Genomic DNA, 17377 nt, shown 5'->3' on the forward strand with positions numbered 1-17377 from the left:
CAGGTTGCGGCAGCGGTGGCTGAGAGCGACCACTGCACTCCAGTCTGGGTGACAGAGTGAGACTCTAACTCAAAAAATAAATAAATAAATAAATAAATAAAAGATTGAAACATGTCAAAAAGTGATATAAGATTGTAAAAAATGTGAAAAAAATTCTGTAAACACTTGAGGCTACAAAAAAGGTTCTATAAATTTACCATTAATATCAAGTACACTGATAGGCCAAAATGCTACTCAAAGACCAAAACATGAACTTCTTAATTAATAATCTCCAAAAGAATTTTCTCCTATAAACAACAAAGGGGGGGAGAAAAAGTCAAAAATTCAGTTAGCCCTTCCCCATTATCTTTGTTACAAAAAAGTGAGTTTTTTTTTTCTTTTCAAAATCTTTGGAATATCGCTTTAGCTAAATAAGTAATTTTTACAATAAGTACTATAATTTTGTGTTATAACCTTATGCTATTAAAAATTTTAATACTAAAACTCTTCAAGTTCTCAATTCAGTCTCTCTAGGGTGAGATAAGAAGAAAGCTCCAGGAACCACACCTACCTCAACCCCTTCCAAATTGCCTAGAGACCAGGTAAATTAATTTTACCCACAAGTTTATAGTCAGCTATAGTACTTTTCAATGTCAAATTACTAGCAATTTTGGGATCTCCTTCTCGGCACAAGGATTACTATCCACCATAGAATGAATGGCAAAATAACCTGGGCTTCACCCTCTAGTATATAGAGTATATCAAATCTGTTATTAAAAAAACAAAGGAAACTGTATTCTCTTGCCAATGTTTACCTGTTTTGAATTCTCAATTTAAGCTACCACCTAACTATGTCTGTAATATTTTCAATTTTTCTTTCTCCAGACTTTGTCAAAGTGGCTGTGAGAGACCCAAGAGATTTAAAAAAACTCAAAAAAGAACTATTACTATATGAATTCTGCAATTGCTGCTAGCAGTGTGTGAATGTTAAGCAATAAGCCCCTTCCAGACATTCGTTTGCTTAAATTGTGGTAGCCTCTGTGGCAACTCTCTCCTGGTAAGCTCAGTGTTGTTTCAAACCTCCTGCCTGCTTGCTAAACCTAGCTTATCTGGCATTCCATTCTGCCCGTTTGGCGGTACTTGTCCATCACAAGTAACTAAGCCTGAACCCATGCAAATCAAACTTGAATCAACCAAAGTCTTTGTAACTGCATCATATAGTTTTTATCCAATCCTGTGTACACAAGTTTGTATCAAACTTGAATCAACCAATCAATTCTTTGTAACTGTGTCATGTAGTTTTTATCCAATGCTGTGTGCACAAGTTTGTAAAGCCACCCCAACCCTTCAGAATTATGTATAAAAGGTGTGTGTTAGCCTGGGTCGGGTCTCTCATCCCTGAAGCTGCTGCGTCGGCTTCATACGTGAGCCTAGACTTGACCCTGAATAAAGACCCTCATGTGTTTGCACCTGAGTTGGCTTTTTGGTGGTCTCTCGGATTTTGAATTTTGGGTTTAACATTTGGAGGTTCCACCGAGAGCCCAGAGACCTCCAACCTCGGCCTGGAGGAAGTGCTGAGAAGCATGGACTCAGCCTGTGCACAGTTTAGCTCCTGGATGCACTGGCAGGCCAGAGAGAGGGAATCGTCTGGTATGCCCTATTTTTCAGGTACGCACCAGGCCCCATTTGGAGGATAGCGTTGTCCTCATATCTGAAGGTAGCCCAGCACTAAGAGGCATGGACTTGCCTTCAGATCAGTTTCGTCTTTGTCTCCATGGCCATAGGAATCTGTATTTTTGTGTTGGTGGTATCTTTTTGTCTTCTGTGTTTGTGTGTATGTTATTGTGGACGGAAAACATGGGACAGAGACAGACCGCCCCTCTAACTCTCATGACTGACCACTTCTTGGACATTATAAATAGGGCTAATAATCTGAGTGTAATTATTCACAGGAAAAAACTCCAGGCCCTCTGTGAGTCCGAGCGGCCATCCTTCGGTGTAGGATGGCCACCAGCGGGAACATTTTTACCACTTATTGTCTTTCAGGTTAAAGATATCATTTTCCAGGAGGAACACGACCACCCGGACCAGGTACCCTATACCCTGGTGTGGCAAGATGTTATCCATAACCCCCCCATGCACCAAGGCTTTTGTTCCACCACAGGCACAGATGGGACCGGCATACCGGATCTTGGCCGCACGGGAGGGAAAAACCAAGAATGGCGAGCCCCCAGAAGACAAGGCACAAACCAAAACTCCGCTCTACCTGGTCCTGCCAGACTCAGAGCCAGAAGATTTGTCTACCCCCCCACCTTGTCCAAGGATCCCCTCAGCACCCCTGGCACCCGAAGGGGGTGCTGCGGGGGTGCTGCTGGGGAACCGGCTCCTGTGCCCTGAGCATAAGAACCCCGGCACGGACTGGCGGCAGGGACACGGGGACACACTGGCCAGGGAGCCCCAGCACCAGAGGAGGGACCCGCTGACTCCACCGTGCTCCCCCTCCTTACCTTCGGGCCCCCAGATGAAACTGGAGAACAGCCCCCACACTATTGGCCGTTCTCCACCTCTGATTTATATAACTGGAGGACACAAATGGCTAAGTTCTCTGAAAATCCAAAAGATTTAACTGACCTGTTAGAAAGCATTCTTTTTACCCACCAGCCTACCTGGGATGATTGCCAAATGCTTCTAAAGGTTTCTTCACAATGGTGGAAAGGGAATGCATTCAGACAGAAGCCTGAAAATTGGTTCTGGGAGAAGACAGGCAGTCAACCCAAAACCCAGACGTCATCAATGCAGCCTTCCCCCTGTCTCATTCTGCATGGGACTTCAACACAAGTGAAGGTAAGGAGGGGCTCCACGTCTATCGCCAGACTCTAATGGCGGGTCTCAGGGCTGCGGCATGCAAGCCCACTAATTTGGCCAGGGCATATGATGTTAGGCAGGATAGAAATGAAAGCCCAGCTGCTTTCCTAGAAAGAGTCATGGAGGCCTTCAGGCGGTATACCCCAATGGACCTGGAGGTTCTGGAGAATAAGGCAGCAGTCATAATGGCTTTCATTAACCAGGCTGCCCCGGACACTAGAAAAAAGTTGCAGAAATTAGAAAGATTAGGTGAAAAAAGTCTTCAAGATTTATTAATAGTGACAGAAAAAGTTTACAACAGAGAAAGTCCAGAGGACCAGCAGGCCTGGGTAAACGATCACCAGACCCACAACCTGGCTAAAATCCTGCTAGCCACTAAAGCCAATGACCCTCAGGAAAAGCAGAGACACCTCAAGCAACTGACCAGAGAGCCAGGTAACAAGAGTGGTTTCCAAAGGGAACGCCCCAAATTAGCTAGAAACCAGTGTGCATACTGCAAGAAAAAGGGACACTGGATAAAAGATTGTCCAGAAAAACCTCTGGAGCCTCAAACAAACAAAAAGTCCTAACTCTTGAAAATTAGGGGAGTCAGGGTTTGGAACCCCTCCCCAAACCCAGGGTAATATTGAAGGTGGAGGGGAAACCCATGCAATTCCATATAGACACAGGCACGGGGCATTCTGTCCTGTTAAAGCCACATGGAAATATAACAAATAAAGTCTCATGGGTGCAAGGGGCCAGAGGTACCAAACCGTATCTGTGGACCATCCAATGAACGGTAGACCTTGGTGTAGGTCAGGTGTCTCACTCCTTCATAGTCATTCCAGACTGCCCGTACCCCCTACTAGGCTAGGACTTGCTTACTAAAGTGGGTGCCCAAATCAACTTCCACTCAGAGGGCACTAAAGTCTTAAATAGAGATGGGTACCATATCCAGGTGCTTACTATCAATCTAGAGGATGAGTGTCCACCAGGGCCCACCACCACCAGCAGAAAACATAAACCAATGGTTACAGGACTTTCCCAAGGCGTGGGCAGAGACAGGAGGAGCAGGACTAGCCAAACACCAGCAGGCAGTGTTCATTAAACTCAAATCAGGGGCCAATCCAGTCAGGGTCTGACAGTACCCAATGCCACTAGCCACACGAGAAGGCATAACCCCTCGCATCTAGTGGTTACTAGATGCAGGAATTCTGCGGCCCTGTCAGTCAGCCTGGAACACACCCCTTTTGCTGGTGAAAAAGCCGAATTTCAATGACTACAGGCCGGTCCAGGACCTGCGTGAGGTCAACCAGCGGGTGATGGACATACACCCTACTGTCCCGAATCCCTACACTCTACTCACTGCTCTGCCCCAACCAGAACGTGGTACACTGTGCTGGATTTAAAAGATGCCTTTTTCAGCCTACTCTTGGCCCGAAGAAGTCAAGACATCTTCGCCTTCGAGTGGACAGACCCGGAGAGAGGTATCAATGGCCAGCTCACCTGGACACAACTGCCCCAAGGATTCAAGAACTCGCCCACCATCTTCGATGAGGCACTACATGAGGACTTGGGTGAGTTCCACACGAGAAACCCCAACCTGACTTGGTTACAGTAGATGATATCCTACTGGTGGCAGAGGACCAAGACACATGCCTGCAAGGCACCAAGGACTTGTTGCAGACTCTAGGCACCCTGGGGTATTGCACCTCAGCCAAAAAGGCACAAATCTGCAAAACAGAGGTGAGCTACCTGGGGTAGAAAATAAAAGAAGGGCAGAGGTGGCTGACGGATGCCAGAAAAGAAACAGTCCTAAAAATTCCCACACTGCAGAATGTACGACAAGTATGCGAATTTTTGGGGTCAGCGGGGTTCTGTCACTTGTGGATACCTGGGTTCACTGAGTTGGCTAAGCTGCTATATGAAGCCACTAAAAACAAACAGGACTTTGTTTGGACGGAGGCTATGAACCAAGCCTTTAGTGACCTCAAACAAGCATTACTATCAGCCCCAGCCCTTGGGTTACCTGATTTGACAAAGCCATTTTATCTATATGTGGATGAACTAAAAGGAATTGCAAAAGGAATCCTAGTATAGCAGCTGGGTCCCTGGAAAAGACCCATAGCCTACCTTTCAAAAAAGTTAGATCCAGTAGCGGCAGGATGGCCCCCATGTTTGAAAATCATTGCAGCGGTTGCCACCATAGTCAAGGATGCTGACAAAATAACCATGGGGCAAGAACTGTATGTCACTGCCCCCCATGCCATTGAGGGGGTGCTCAGGCAACCGCCAGATCAGTGGATAAGTAACACTCGGTTAACACACTATCAGAGCTTACTTTTAAACCCTGCTAGAATCTTGTTCCAGACTCCCACCTCCTTGAACCCGGCTATGCTGCTCCCCAATCCAGACTGGGAGACTCTCCTCCACGACTGTCAGGAAATCCTGGCCCAGGTACCTGGAGTGAGGCCTGATCTTCAAGACCAGCCCCTGCCCAACATCGAAGCCACCTGGTACACTGATGGCAGTAGCTTTGTCCAAGATGGGGCCAGGTATGCAGGGGCCGCTGTGACCACAGAGATGGAGACAGTTTGGGCAGAGCAACTGGCAGCCGGGACTTCAGCACAACGAGCCGAGTTAATCACACTAACCAAGGCGCTGACTCTGGGAGTGGGAAAGCGGGTAAACACTTACACCGACAACAGGTATACATTCGCCATGGCACACATACATGGGGCCATCTACAGAGAAAGGGGGCTACTGATGGCAGAAGGAAAAATTATTAAAAATAAGACTGAGGTTCTTAAATTACTACAGGCCCTCTGGTTGCCTAAGATAGTGGCCATTATCCTTTGCCCGGGGCACCAGACTACAGACATGTCAGTAGCCAGGGGCAATCGTTTGGCAGATTTAAAAGCAAAGGAGGAAGCTATTTCTGTGAACTGTGTCTTAGTGACCACACTGCCAGACCCAGGGCCACCAGCATTGCCAAACAACCCAGAGTACACAGAGGAAGATTTAAGCTGGATCAAGCAACAACCAATCATGCAATGTTTGCATGGTTGGTGGAGGGCGGAAGATTGCAGCATAATTTTATCAGAAAAATTAGGACAATGGCTCCTTAGGAAAATGCACAAAAGTATGCACATAGGAGTAAAAAAAAAGAAAGACCTAATACACCACGCAAAAATAACCATCAAAGACTCGCACCACAAAATTGCACAAATCGTGGACAAGTGCCACACTTGCCGAGTAACTAACGCCTCCATACAAAAATCTAACCCAGGAACCAGACTAAAAGGAGACTGACCAGGAGCATACTGGGAAGTAGACTTCACAGAGGTAAGGCCTGGAAAATATGGTTACAAGTATTTACTGGTGTTTATAGATACTTTTTCAGGTGGGACTGAAGAGTTTCCCACAAAACACGAAACAGCCCAAATAGTGGGCAAGAAGCTCCTAGAGGACATCCTGCCAATGTGTGGATTCCCCATCCGAATAGGTTCGGACAATGGACCAGGCTTTGTCTCTCAGGTAACACAGGGAATAGCTCGGGTTCTTGGGGCCGATTGGAAGTTACATTGTGCATATAAACCCCAAAGTTCAGGACGGGTAGAACGTATGAATAGAACATTAAAAGAGACCCTAAACAAATTAACCCTGGAGACTGGCAGTGACTGGGTGGCTCTCCTCCCCTTCGCCCTCTATAGGGTGCGTAACTCCCCCTATAAAATGGGCCTCACACGTTTTGAAATCATGTTTGGCATTCCGCCACCCATTGTTCTGAACCTGAAATCTGAAATACTCGCTGAATTCAATGACCAACAACTTCTTTTTTCTTTGCGGGCACTGCAAAAGGCACATGAACAGGTGTGGCCCATTCTAAAGGCTCTCTATGAGACTGGGCCACCCCCGGACCTGCACCGTTATAGACCAGGAGACTGGGTGTATGTCCGCCGCCACCAGCACCAGACGCTGCAGCCACGTTGGAAAGGGCCCTACGTTATTGTCTTAACCACACCCACCGCACTCAAAGTAGACAGCATCATCCCATGGATCCACTACACCCACGTCCAACCGGCTGAGCCGTTTGTAGTACTGCAAAACTACATGCCAAAATGGAAAAGCAAGCAGGACAAGGACAATCCCCTAAAGCTAAGATTGCGTCGTTCTCATGTATTTCCAGAAAACTAATAACATTTATTATTTTAGCTTCAGCAAAAACTGGAGAAGCCTACAAGGACGTGGCGCAACATTTATTCTTTTGCTTTTCACGGCTAGGTATGCCAAAGCAACTGAAAACTGACAATGGTCCTGCATATACATCTAAATCTTTCCAGCAATTTTGCTCCCAAATTAATATTTCTCATTCCACAGAAATTCCCTACAATCCACAAGGTCAAGCCATAGTTGAAAGAGCTCACCAAACTTTTAAAAAATCAATTAAGTTACAAGAGGGGGAGTTCAAGTATAGCTCTCCTCACCACATCCTGAATCACGCTTTATTTGTTATTAATCATTTAAATTTGGACTCTTCAGGCTATTCAGCTTTGGCTAGACATTGAAATCCAGCAAACTGTTAAAATTGTTTATCGTGCTAATGTTTATAAAATATCTTGTACTGAATGCATTTTACTAATTGTTTAATCAACGCCTTTTATGAGAGATTTGTCATTCTCAAGCAACTCTCCTATTTAATGATCCCCATATCTTTGCCATCCCGTTAATATGCTGAATATGGTTTACAGACATTATATAAGATTAATGCTGTGTTAGAAAGACAGAAAGATTTCTTTAGCTACTTTAATTTTAAGAATTACAGCATTAATAGCTGTTGCTACTTCAATAACAACTACTTTTGCTGATCAGTTATCTAAGAATGTTTCTATTGCATTAGCTACTCAGGAGATTATAAATCAAAAGTTAAAAAGTAAAGTTAATGCTTAAACAAAACAGTTTTAGCAATACGACAAGAGCTTGTGACTTTAAAGATAAAACTGGCTCTCCGATGTCACTCTGAGTTTAAGTGGATTTGCCTCACTTCTTTGGAGGTGAATAAATCTGTCCATATTAAAAAGATTTTTTAAAAAATCATATCCTTGGAATTTGAAATCATTCAGACTTGAGTATAGACCTTAATAAATTACACCAAGAAATACAGGCCGGTCCTCAGAATTGGCCACTTCTATATTTAATAATTTCTCATCATTCATCAACCATTAATGTCTATACTCATTAATGTGGGAATTTGCAGAGCAGTGATTCTTGTGTTGCTATGCCTGCTTCCAATTATTTTCAAGGTGCTGAAGAAAAAAAAAATTTTCTCAGCTCAACACCGAGTTCCATGGGTTCATGCTAAAAAATAGAAAAGGGGGAGATGTTGGGAGCTGGCTGTGGAGGCTCGCCTGAGTGTCAGGGATCCAGGTGGGCTGCAGACCCTGAGACCACCAGGTTTGGTTCAGGAGCTGAAGGCCCATTCCCTCCTCCTTACTTTGTTGTTTAGCATTACCCACTGGCAGGGATTTTGATGATCTAAGCATGAAGTTCTGAGAATATGACAGGGATGGCTGACTCTAGGGATCCATTGTTCCTGTTTCTCACAGACTGCGGTTTCGGCTTTAAACTTAACACAGTTCAAACTCAGATCACATTTGGGAGCCTTATACATGATACAAGCTTATTTATAAGATTTAAAAATATATTTGTAGAATTAGTATATACATTTAGAGAGCTGTTTCCAGCTTTAGATGGTATAGATGATTATCTAGGGTTACCAGAAATTGCCCAGCACAAACTTTGGGCTGGGCCACATTCCTAAGGGCCCAGCGTCCACTTTGGGCTAGGCTGCATTCTTTTAAACCAGTTCTTTAGTTACAATTAGTGTAAGTTTTTTCTACCTATAATAGAAACTGAATTTATTTTATTCATAGAAAGTATTGTAGAATAGGTCATGCTACGTGAGGGAATTATGCTAGTTCAAGCATGATCAAACATGATATTTTAAGGTTTAATAAGAATACAGTTAACTTTAAGAATTTCATTGTCTCTATTTTCTACTATTGTAGTTTTGAAGGACAAGAGCAACAACTCAATTGGTTTGAAGCATGGTTTAACCACTCCCCCTGGTTTACTACGTTAATTTCCACTGTAGTTGGCCCTTTAGTTGTTTTAATTCTCCTACTTATTTTCGGGCCTTGCATCATCAACAAGCTTATAGCCTTTGTTAAAAATTGAGTCAGCACCGTTCAACTCATGGTACTCAAGCAGCAGTACCAACCACTTGGTACCCACCCGTGTTGTCTCAGCTCTCCTATCCATTTTCAGAATGGCCTTAAAAAAAAACCTATGTAGACCCATGATTGGGTCTTATCTTTAGGTTCCTCTGAGAGGGGGGAATGAGAGACCCAAGAGATTAAAAAAAAAACTCAAAAAAGAACTATTACTATATGAATTCTGCAACTGCTGCTAGCAGTGTGTGAATGTTAAGCAATAAGCCCCTTCCAGACATTCCTTTGCTTAAATTGTGGTAGCCTCTGTGGCGTCTCTCTCCTGGTAAGCTCGGTGTTGTTTCAAACCTCCTGCCTGCTTGCTAAACCTAGCTTATCTGGCATTCCATTACGCCCATTTGGTAGTTACTTGTCCATCACAAGTAACTAAGCCTGAGCCCACACAAATCAAACTCGAATCAACCAATCAAAGTCGTTGTAACTGCGTCATATAGTTTTTATCCAATCCGGTGTGCACAAGTTTGTATCAAACTCGAATCAACCAATCAAAGTCTTTGTAACTGTGTCATATAGTTTTTATCCAATCCTGTGTGCATAAGTTTGTAAAGCCACCCCACTCCTTCAGAATTGTGTATAAAAGGTGCGTGTTAGCCTGGGTCGGGTCTCTCGTCCCTGAAGCTGCTGCGTCGGCTTCATACGTGAGCCCAGACTCGAGCCTGAATAAAGACCCTCATGTGTTTGCATCGGAGCTGACTTTTTGGTGGTCTCTCGGATTTTGAATTTTGGATTTAACAAACCAAAAACCAAATGTTCTGCCAAAAAAATGTAATCATAACTGTACAGCTTTCATGGTTTTTGCCTTTATAAACCCCCTGCTTATTTTGTGTGGGGTCAAGAGTTCTTTGTGGCACTAGCCTGCTCTCGACTGCCAGCCAATAAAGAACTCAAATTCGACTCGCTGCATGTTGGCAACTCCTTTCTCGCTCTTCGGCTATAACAATGGGACTTTATCAGGGTATGAACACTAGGAGACAGGGGTCATATGGAGGCTGACTACCATATCCTAGAAACATAGATTGCTCATTAGCACACAAATACTATTACTTAAACTTCATGTTTCTTAGGATGCAGATTTGTCTTCTCTGTCTCTAGTCCTTTTAATTGTGAAAAATTACATATATACATAAAAGCATATGAAAATATAAGTGCAGCTAACTGAATTTTTATTTTTTTTTGAGTCAGAGTTTTACTCTGTTGCCCAGACTGTAGTGCAGTGGCACAGTCACAACTGCTGCAGTCTCAACTTGCTGGAAAAACAATCACTGTGTGGAAAACAATCACCCAGGTTAAGATCTGGAACAATACTAATACCCCAGAGGCCCATTTATACTCCTACATGCTGTGTGTGAGAATGTTCCTTGTTCTACATCCTCACTAACATTCAGAATTTCAGCCATGTTCATGAGTGTGAAGTAGTATTTCATTACAGTATTAATTTGCATTTTCACGATATGATTTTTTGATATGAGTCCTTTTCATGTGTGGCATATATCTTTCTCCATCCCACTGAGCTGATTTCTATGAAAAGCTTGATTTTCTTCATAGTAGTTTACCACCTAAGAATGCATTCCTTATCACTATACTTTAGACAATTAAAACATGCTCTATGAATAGAATCAAGCAATATGTATTGCATCTATTTTCTTTGACTCAACATTATGTTCTTCAGATGTATTTATATTGCTGAGTGAAACAATTTGTCAATTTTCAAAGTTATGTAGTGTGCCATTATATATCACAATTTTTTCAACTTACTGTTGAGGAATATGTAAACTGTTTTTAATATTTGGCCATTACAAATAAAGCTGCTGTGAACATTCTTGTACATACCTCCTGGTATATATGTGTATGCATTTTTTTTTTTTTTGAGTTGGAGTCTCACTCTGTCGCCCAGACTGGAGTGCAGTGGCATGCTCCTGGCCACCACAGCCTCGACCTGCTGGGCTCCAGCAATCCTTCCACCTCAGCCTTCCAAGTAGCTGGAACTACAGGCACGCGCTACCATGCCCAGTTCATTTTTGATTTATTGTAGAGATGAGGTCTCGCCAAGTTGCCCAGGCGGGTCTCGAACCCACAGGCTCAGGCAATCCACTCACCTCAGCCTTCCAAAGGTGCAGGATTACAGGCTGAGCCACCGAGCCTGGCTCTGTGTATGCATTTTATAGAATATATATATAGGAAAAGAATTGTGTAGGCATTTTCAACTTTAGTATAAATGCCAACCTGTTTTCCAAAGTGGTGGCACTGATTTAAATGCCTACATGCTGTGTATGAGAATGTTCCTTGTTCTACATCCTCACCAACATCCAGAATTTTAGCCATGTTCATAAGTGTGCAGTATTTCATTATAGTTTTAATTTGGATTTTCACAACATGATTTTTTGATATGAGTCCTTTTTATGTGTGGCATATATCTTTCTCCACCCCATTCTTATAATTTTTTTTTTTTTTGAGTTGGAGTCTCACTATGTTGCCCAGACTGAAGTGCAGTAGCCGCTCCTGGCCACCGCAGCCTTGACCTGCTGGACTCCGGCGATCCTTCTACCCCAGCCTTCCGAGTAGTTGGAACTACAGGCGCGTATACCATGCCCGACTCATTTTTTGATTTATGGTAGAGATGAGGTCTCGCCTGCCCAGGCGGGTCTCGAACCCACGGGCTCAGGCAATCCACTCACCTCAGCCTCCCAAAGGCATGGGATTACAGGCTGAGCCACCGAGCCCGGCATCTTATAATTTTCGATAAGTAGAAGTTCTAAATCTTAGGGAAGTCAAATATATCAGTCTTTTTTCTTAGTAGTTGTGTTGGCCTGGGTTCCCTAGAAACCAGATCCTGATTTTACTAGTAGGGAGTCCAGGGAGCAGGTGTGAGGGACAAGGTTAGTGAAGCAAGGAAGGAAAGAGAGCCAACATGAGGATGTTTCATTAGTCTGGACACCACTAGATTAAAATGATCGTTCAACCTGGAGACTGAGTCCTCAATAAACAAACTGCATCTCAAGATCATCTGGGACAAGTGAGAAAGGGGAAGAAATGGGGAAAAATTAATTGGCTCCTGCCTCTCATTGATCAAAACTGTTGCATGGGGCATTATCTCCTTTATGCTTTTAGATTGTGCATACGAGTTTATACCTTACAAAACAGACAAAACTCGTTACTGTCATATTAACAGAGGTTAGGGACATAAGAGTGATAAATGCATGATGGAATCGGAAAATCATAGGTAGATACATAGAGATAGTGATATAGAGATGGGTGTTTCTTTCTTTCTTTTTTTTTTTTTTTTTTTTTAGTGACAGGCTCTCGCCATGTTGCCCAATCTGGCCTCAGAGTTGAAGTCTTACTCTGGCACCCAGGCTGGAGTGCAGTGGCATGCTCATGGCCACCGCAGCCTCGACCTGCTAGGCTCAGATGATCGTTTTACCTCAGTCTTCCAAGTAGCTGAAACTACAGGTGCGCACCACCATACCTGAATAATTTTTTGATTTATTGTAAAGATGAGGTCTTGCCAAGTTGCCCAGGTTCATCTTGAACCCCTGGGCTCAAACAATCCTCTTGCCTCTGCCTCCTTAGAATTACAGGCGCGAGCCACCATGCCCAGCTATAGATATTTTCACTACTTCAGTAAGACAACTCTTGTGACTGAGTACAAGTGAAGAGATCACAAGACATTTCATGCAGGACACAGAAAAAAACTATGTATAGGGCAAGTATGAAGTGGAAGCAGAAGAGTTTTCTGATTATATACCATGGAGGCCAGCTCCTTTGATAAAAATATTTATTCAGGAATAGAAAACAATTGAGGGGGAAAAGTTGGTAGTGAATAATGAACCCTGATTTAAAATGTATTGACTCCAAGTATCTATATACACTGATTTACATTTTCTTCATTCCCTCCCAGAGTGTGGTTAACCAAATACATATTTGGGTTAATAAAGACAGGGCATATACCTCTGGCAGATTTTCAAAGTTTTTTCATTAAAATAACTTTCATTGACTTCTTATTTTATATAAATTTTGTAGAGTGAAGCAAGCTGGGTGTAAGAAAAATCAACCAGTAAAAATGTTATACTTTTTGCTGAGCAACAATGTAAACACATACCATTATGCTGCTGCTGGGAGATGCAGTATGTTGCTCCAGAGTTCTTGATTTCACCACAGAAAAGAATTTCAGAGCAAATTTAAAGTTTGATGGGGTACCCCAAAAAGAGTGGAGTTTATTTATTCAAAATTATGTATTTATTCTTACAAATTTAAACTTCAGTCACCTTCAAAGCACTGTTTGATACAATACACCTATTGAGACACTTTTCCCACTGCTCAAAACAGTCTTTGAACTCGTCAATTTTGATGCCTTTTAGAGCTTCTGCCATTTTTTGTTTCACCTCCTCCACATCAGCAAAACGTTTCCCTTTATGGACTATTTTCATCCAGGGAAACAAAACCAACAAAGTCATTCTGGGCAAGATCGGGTGCATAGGGAGGGTGGGGCATGGAGGGGTCCTGTCTTTTTTTGGTTAAAAACTGCTGAACACTCAGTGCTATGCGGGCAGGTGTTCTCATGAATCACCTATCACGAAATGGGCAAATGTGTTGAATCTAGGGGAAAAAAAATTAACTGAAGCCAAATGCAAACTCAGTACACTGATGCTGACGGGTTCCTAGAAGACTTACCTAGCAGGGTAAGCCTGTACTACAAGGGGTCCGCCCTCCAAAAAAAAAAAAAAAAGACAAATTTTGTTTTTTTGGAGACAGTCCCCCTCATATAGTTAAGAAATAATTTACTGGAAAGCAAAAGGCACGCTCAAGGAACGTGTGGGTGCCTTTAGAGAAAGGGCATGTGCTTGCCTTTGAGAAGAAGCTTTATACGATTTTACAGTAATTACTAAGCAAATCATGAGCTAAGAGGAGTGGGCTGCAGGTATCTGGTCATGAGTTTTGATTACCATCTCTCAACTTTCTAAGGTCAGAAAGATCTTCTAAATAATGAAAGTGATTGCCTAACTAGACTTGTGCTTTTCTTTTTAGAACATCATGTCTGTGTTTTGAGTAACTCCCTATGTTTCTGTGATTTACAATACTAATAGATACATATTCCAGCCTACAAAGCAGTCAGGTCTGGTATGCTTGGTCTGTCAGGTGAAGGTCCTATACCAGTAAGAAATATGTCTGAATGCTTACCCTATTTTAAGCAGGTTTGAAGACCTGCCTGAAAGAAACTTATCTAAACTGCGCCAACTAACCTGCCTCAATACAAACATATGGAATTGAATATATTAAAACTTTTTTTTTTTTTTTAGTTGGAGTCTCACTCCGTCACCCAGGCTAGAGTGCAGTTCAGTAGCATGCTCATCGTCATCCCAACATTGACCCACTAGGCTCCGGTGATCCTTCCACCTCAGCCTTCCAAATAGCCAGAACTACAGGCGCGCACTACCATGCCTAGCTAATTTTTTATTTATTATAGAGACTAGGTCTTGCCAAGTTGCCCGGGCTGATCTCGAACCCATGGGCTCAGGCAGTCCACTCGCCTCAGCCTCCCAAAGTGTTGGGATTACAGGCTGAGCCACTGAGCCCAGCCTAATTTTATATTTAATATAAAAACATAAATTAACAAATGGAATTCTTTTATAATTAAATTTTTCTTTGTTCTGCTTTGGCTTTGAAATCAGAAACCTGATTTTTTTAAAAATTCAGGTTTTGTATCTCTAGTTGATAAAAAATATTAAGCCACCCTTCCATGCTACCCAGAGAGGAGTCCATATGGTGTTGTTCTGGATTCTTGCCATAATTTAAAGGGAAACATTCAGCCGGGCTCAGTGACTCAGCCTGTAATCCCACACTTTGGGAGGCTGAGGTAAGTGGACTGCCTGAGCCCGCAGGTTCAAGACCCATCTGGGCAACTTGGCAAGACCTCATCTCTACAATAAATCAAAAAATTAGCCGGGCATGGTAGTGCACACCTGTAGTTCCAGCTACTTGGAAGGCTGAGGTGGAAGGATCGCCGGAACCCAGCAGGTCGAGGCTGTGGTGGCCGGGAGTGGCCACTGCACTCCAGTCTGGGTGACAGAGTGAGACTTCAACTCAAAATAAAACAAAATAAAATAAAGGGAAACATTCACACTGTCCAGAGTCCTTGATATCCTGACAATGAAGAATGAAGATGTCCTCAAGACCCTTGCAGCAGGAACCCACTTAGGTAGCACCAACCAAATGGAATACACATTTACAAGAGGAAAAGTGATGGCATCTACATCGTAAATCTGAAGAGGTCTTAGGGGAAACTCCTGCTGGCAGCTCATGCCATTGTTGCCATTGAAAACCCTGCTGATGTCAGTGTTATATTCTCCAGAACCACTGGCCAGTGTTTCTTGCAGTGGACTGTGATGAAGTTTTCTGCTGCCACTGGAGTCATTTCTATTGCTAGCACTTCACTCCTGAAACCTTCATGAACCAGATCCAAGCATCCTTCTGGGAGCTGCCTCTTCTGGTGGTTTCTGATAGCAGGCTGACCACCAGCCTCTCACAGAGACATCTGATGTTAACCTACCTACTATTGCTCTCCTCTGTGCTACATGGACATTGCCATCCCATGCAACAAGGGAGCTCACTCAGTGGATTTGATGTGGGGGATGCTGGCTCAGGAAGCTCTGCATGTGTGGTACCATCACCTATGAACACCTGTGTGAGGTTATGCCTGTACTCTACTTCCAGAGATCCTGAAGAGATTGAAAAGGAAGAGTAGGGGGGTTGAAAAAGCTGTGACCAAGGAGGAATTTCAGAGTGAATGGACTGCTCCAGTTCCTGAGTTCACTGCTACTCAGCCTGAGGTTGCAAACTGGTCGGTTTGAAGGCATGCAGGTGCCCACTGCCTATTCAGCAGTTCCCTACTGAAGACTCAACTTGACACTGAAGACTGGTCTGCAGCTCGCACTGTTCAGGCCACTGACTAGGTAAAAACAACCATTGAGTGGTCTTAAGCGGTTCTTCCACAGGCTCTTAAGCAAGACAGAAATAAGGCTGGCGAAAAACAATCCGTTTCGTATGTTGTAACCGAGTTGCGAGAAAATAGATTGCCTGCACAGCAAAAGATTAAATTATGAGCTTTTTATTAGTCAGCGGTTGAGAGAGGGGTTTATATTATCAAAATTTCTCAACCCTGAGTGAAATTTTTAGGGGGTCTTTTATAGGCAAACTGAGGAATTACAGAGATAGTACATCTGGTTTTGGATTAGGCAAGGGTAGGCAGGGGTACAACTCAGATGACAGCAAGCACTGAGAGGGTACAGGGCTGTGGGGTTGATTATACGCAAACTCTAAAAATGTTGCATCAGCCACACGGGTTTAATCAAACAAAATGGAGTTCTATAACAAAATGAAATTTTAACAATTTTGAAACTAAAATCATTAATATTAAACCTCAAACATTTTGAACACTGCAAACACATCAAACACTTCACACACACACACACACACACACACACACACACACACACACACACACACATATGGCCATTGTTTAGGGTCAATACTTTTTTCACGTTTTGACTATTCTTTTGTGTGTTGTCTTTTCTAATGTATTTAGAATGCACAGTCTTGAGACTGGCAACTAGGAAAATTCTGGTTATACGTTGGGTGAGGAGGAGGTTTCGAGTCAAAAAAAACTCACCAGACCTCTGTCTTTCATAATATGGGCCCCGGTAGTGAGTTACCTCCACCACGATCACAAGTGCTTAGAGAAAGACCTCTCCAAAACTTACCGATGTCTATGTTGGTTTTGATTATCGTCTCCCACGCCCAACCCTACTCTGCGCTTTCCCATCCTCGAGTTCAACCTCTAGCAATCAGGAACTGGGTGGTCACGCTACTTCTGTGGGGGTCGAGACTTCGGTGGGCGCTCTTGCCGAGGTGGGTAAACTCCGACACAGCAGCTACGTTTTGGGGGTAATTTGTAGTTCCATCACTTAAAACCACATATTGTCCACTCATAATTTAACAGAGGTAGGAGGGCAGGAAAGGGCAAAGACGCTCCCACGGTCCGCAAACTCGGCCGCTCCTGAGGCCGAAGGCGTCTCCGGAAGAGCTGGCTACTCTCCCGCTAACCCCTCCCTTCCGCTCCGCCCAGCCCGTGCGCAGGCCCTCGAGGTCACGTGGCCTCCCGGGAAGGTGTGGGGGGAGTGGGTGGCCCAGCGGCCGCCATCTTGCGGGCTTGGAGGCGGGGCGTGCCGAGCTCGGGGCGCGCGCTTCGCCTCCCCTCCCCTCGCCCA

This window comes from Carlito syrichta, unplaced genomic scaffold (genome assembly GCF_000164805.1).
Source record: "Carlito syrichta isolate Samal-C Ts95f unplaced genomic scaffold, Tarsius_syrichta-2.0.1 Scaffold308847, whole genome shotgun sequence".
Classification (NCBI taxonomy): domain Eukaryota; kingdom Metazoa; phylum Chordata; class Mammalia; order Primates; family Tarsiidae; genus Carlito; species Carlito syrichta.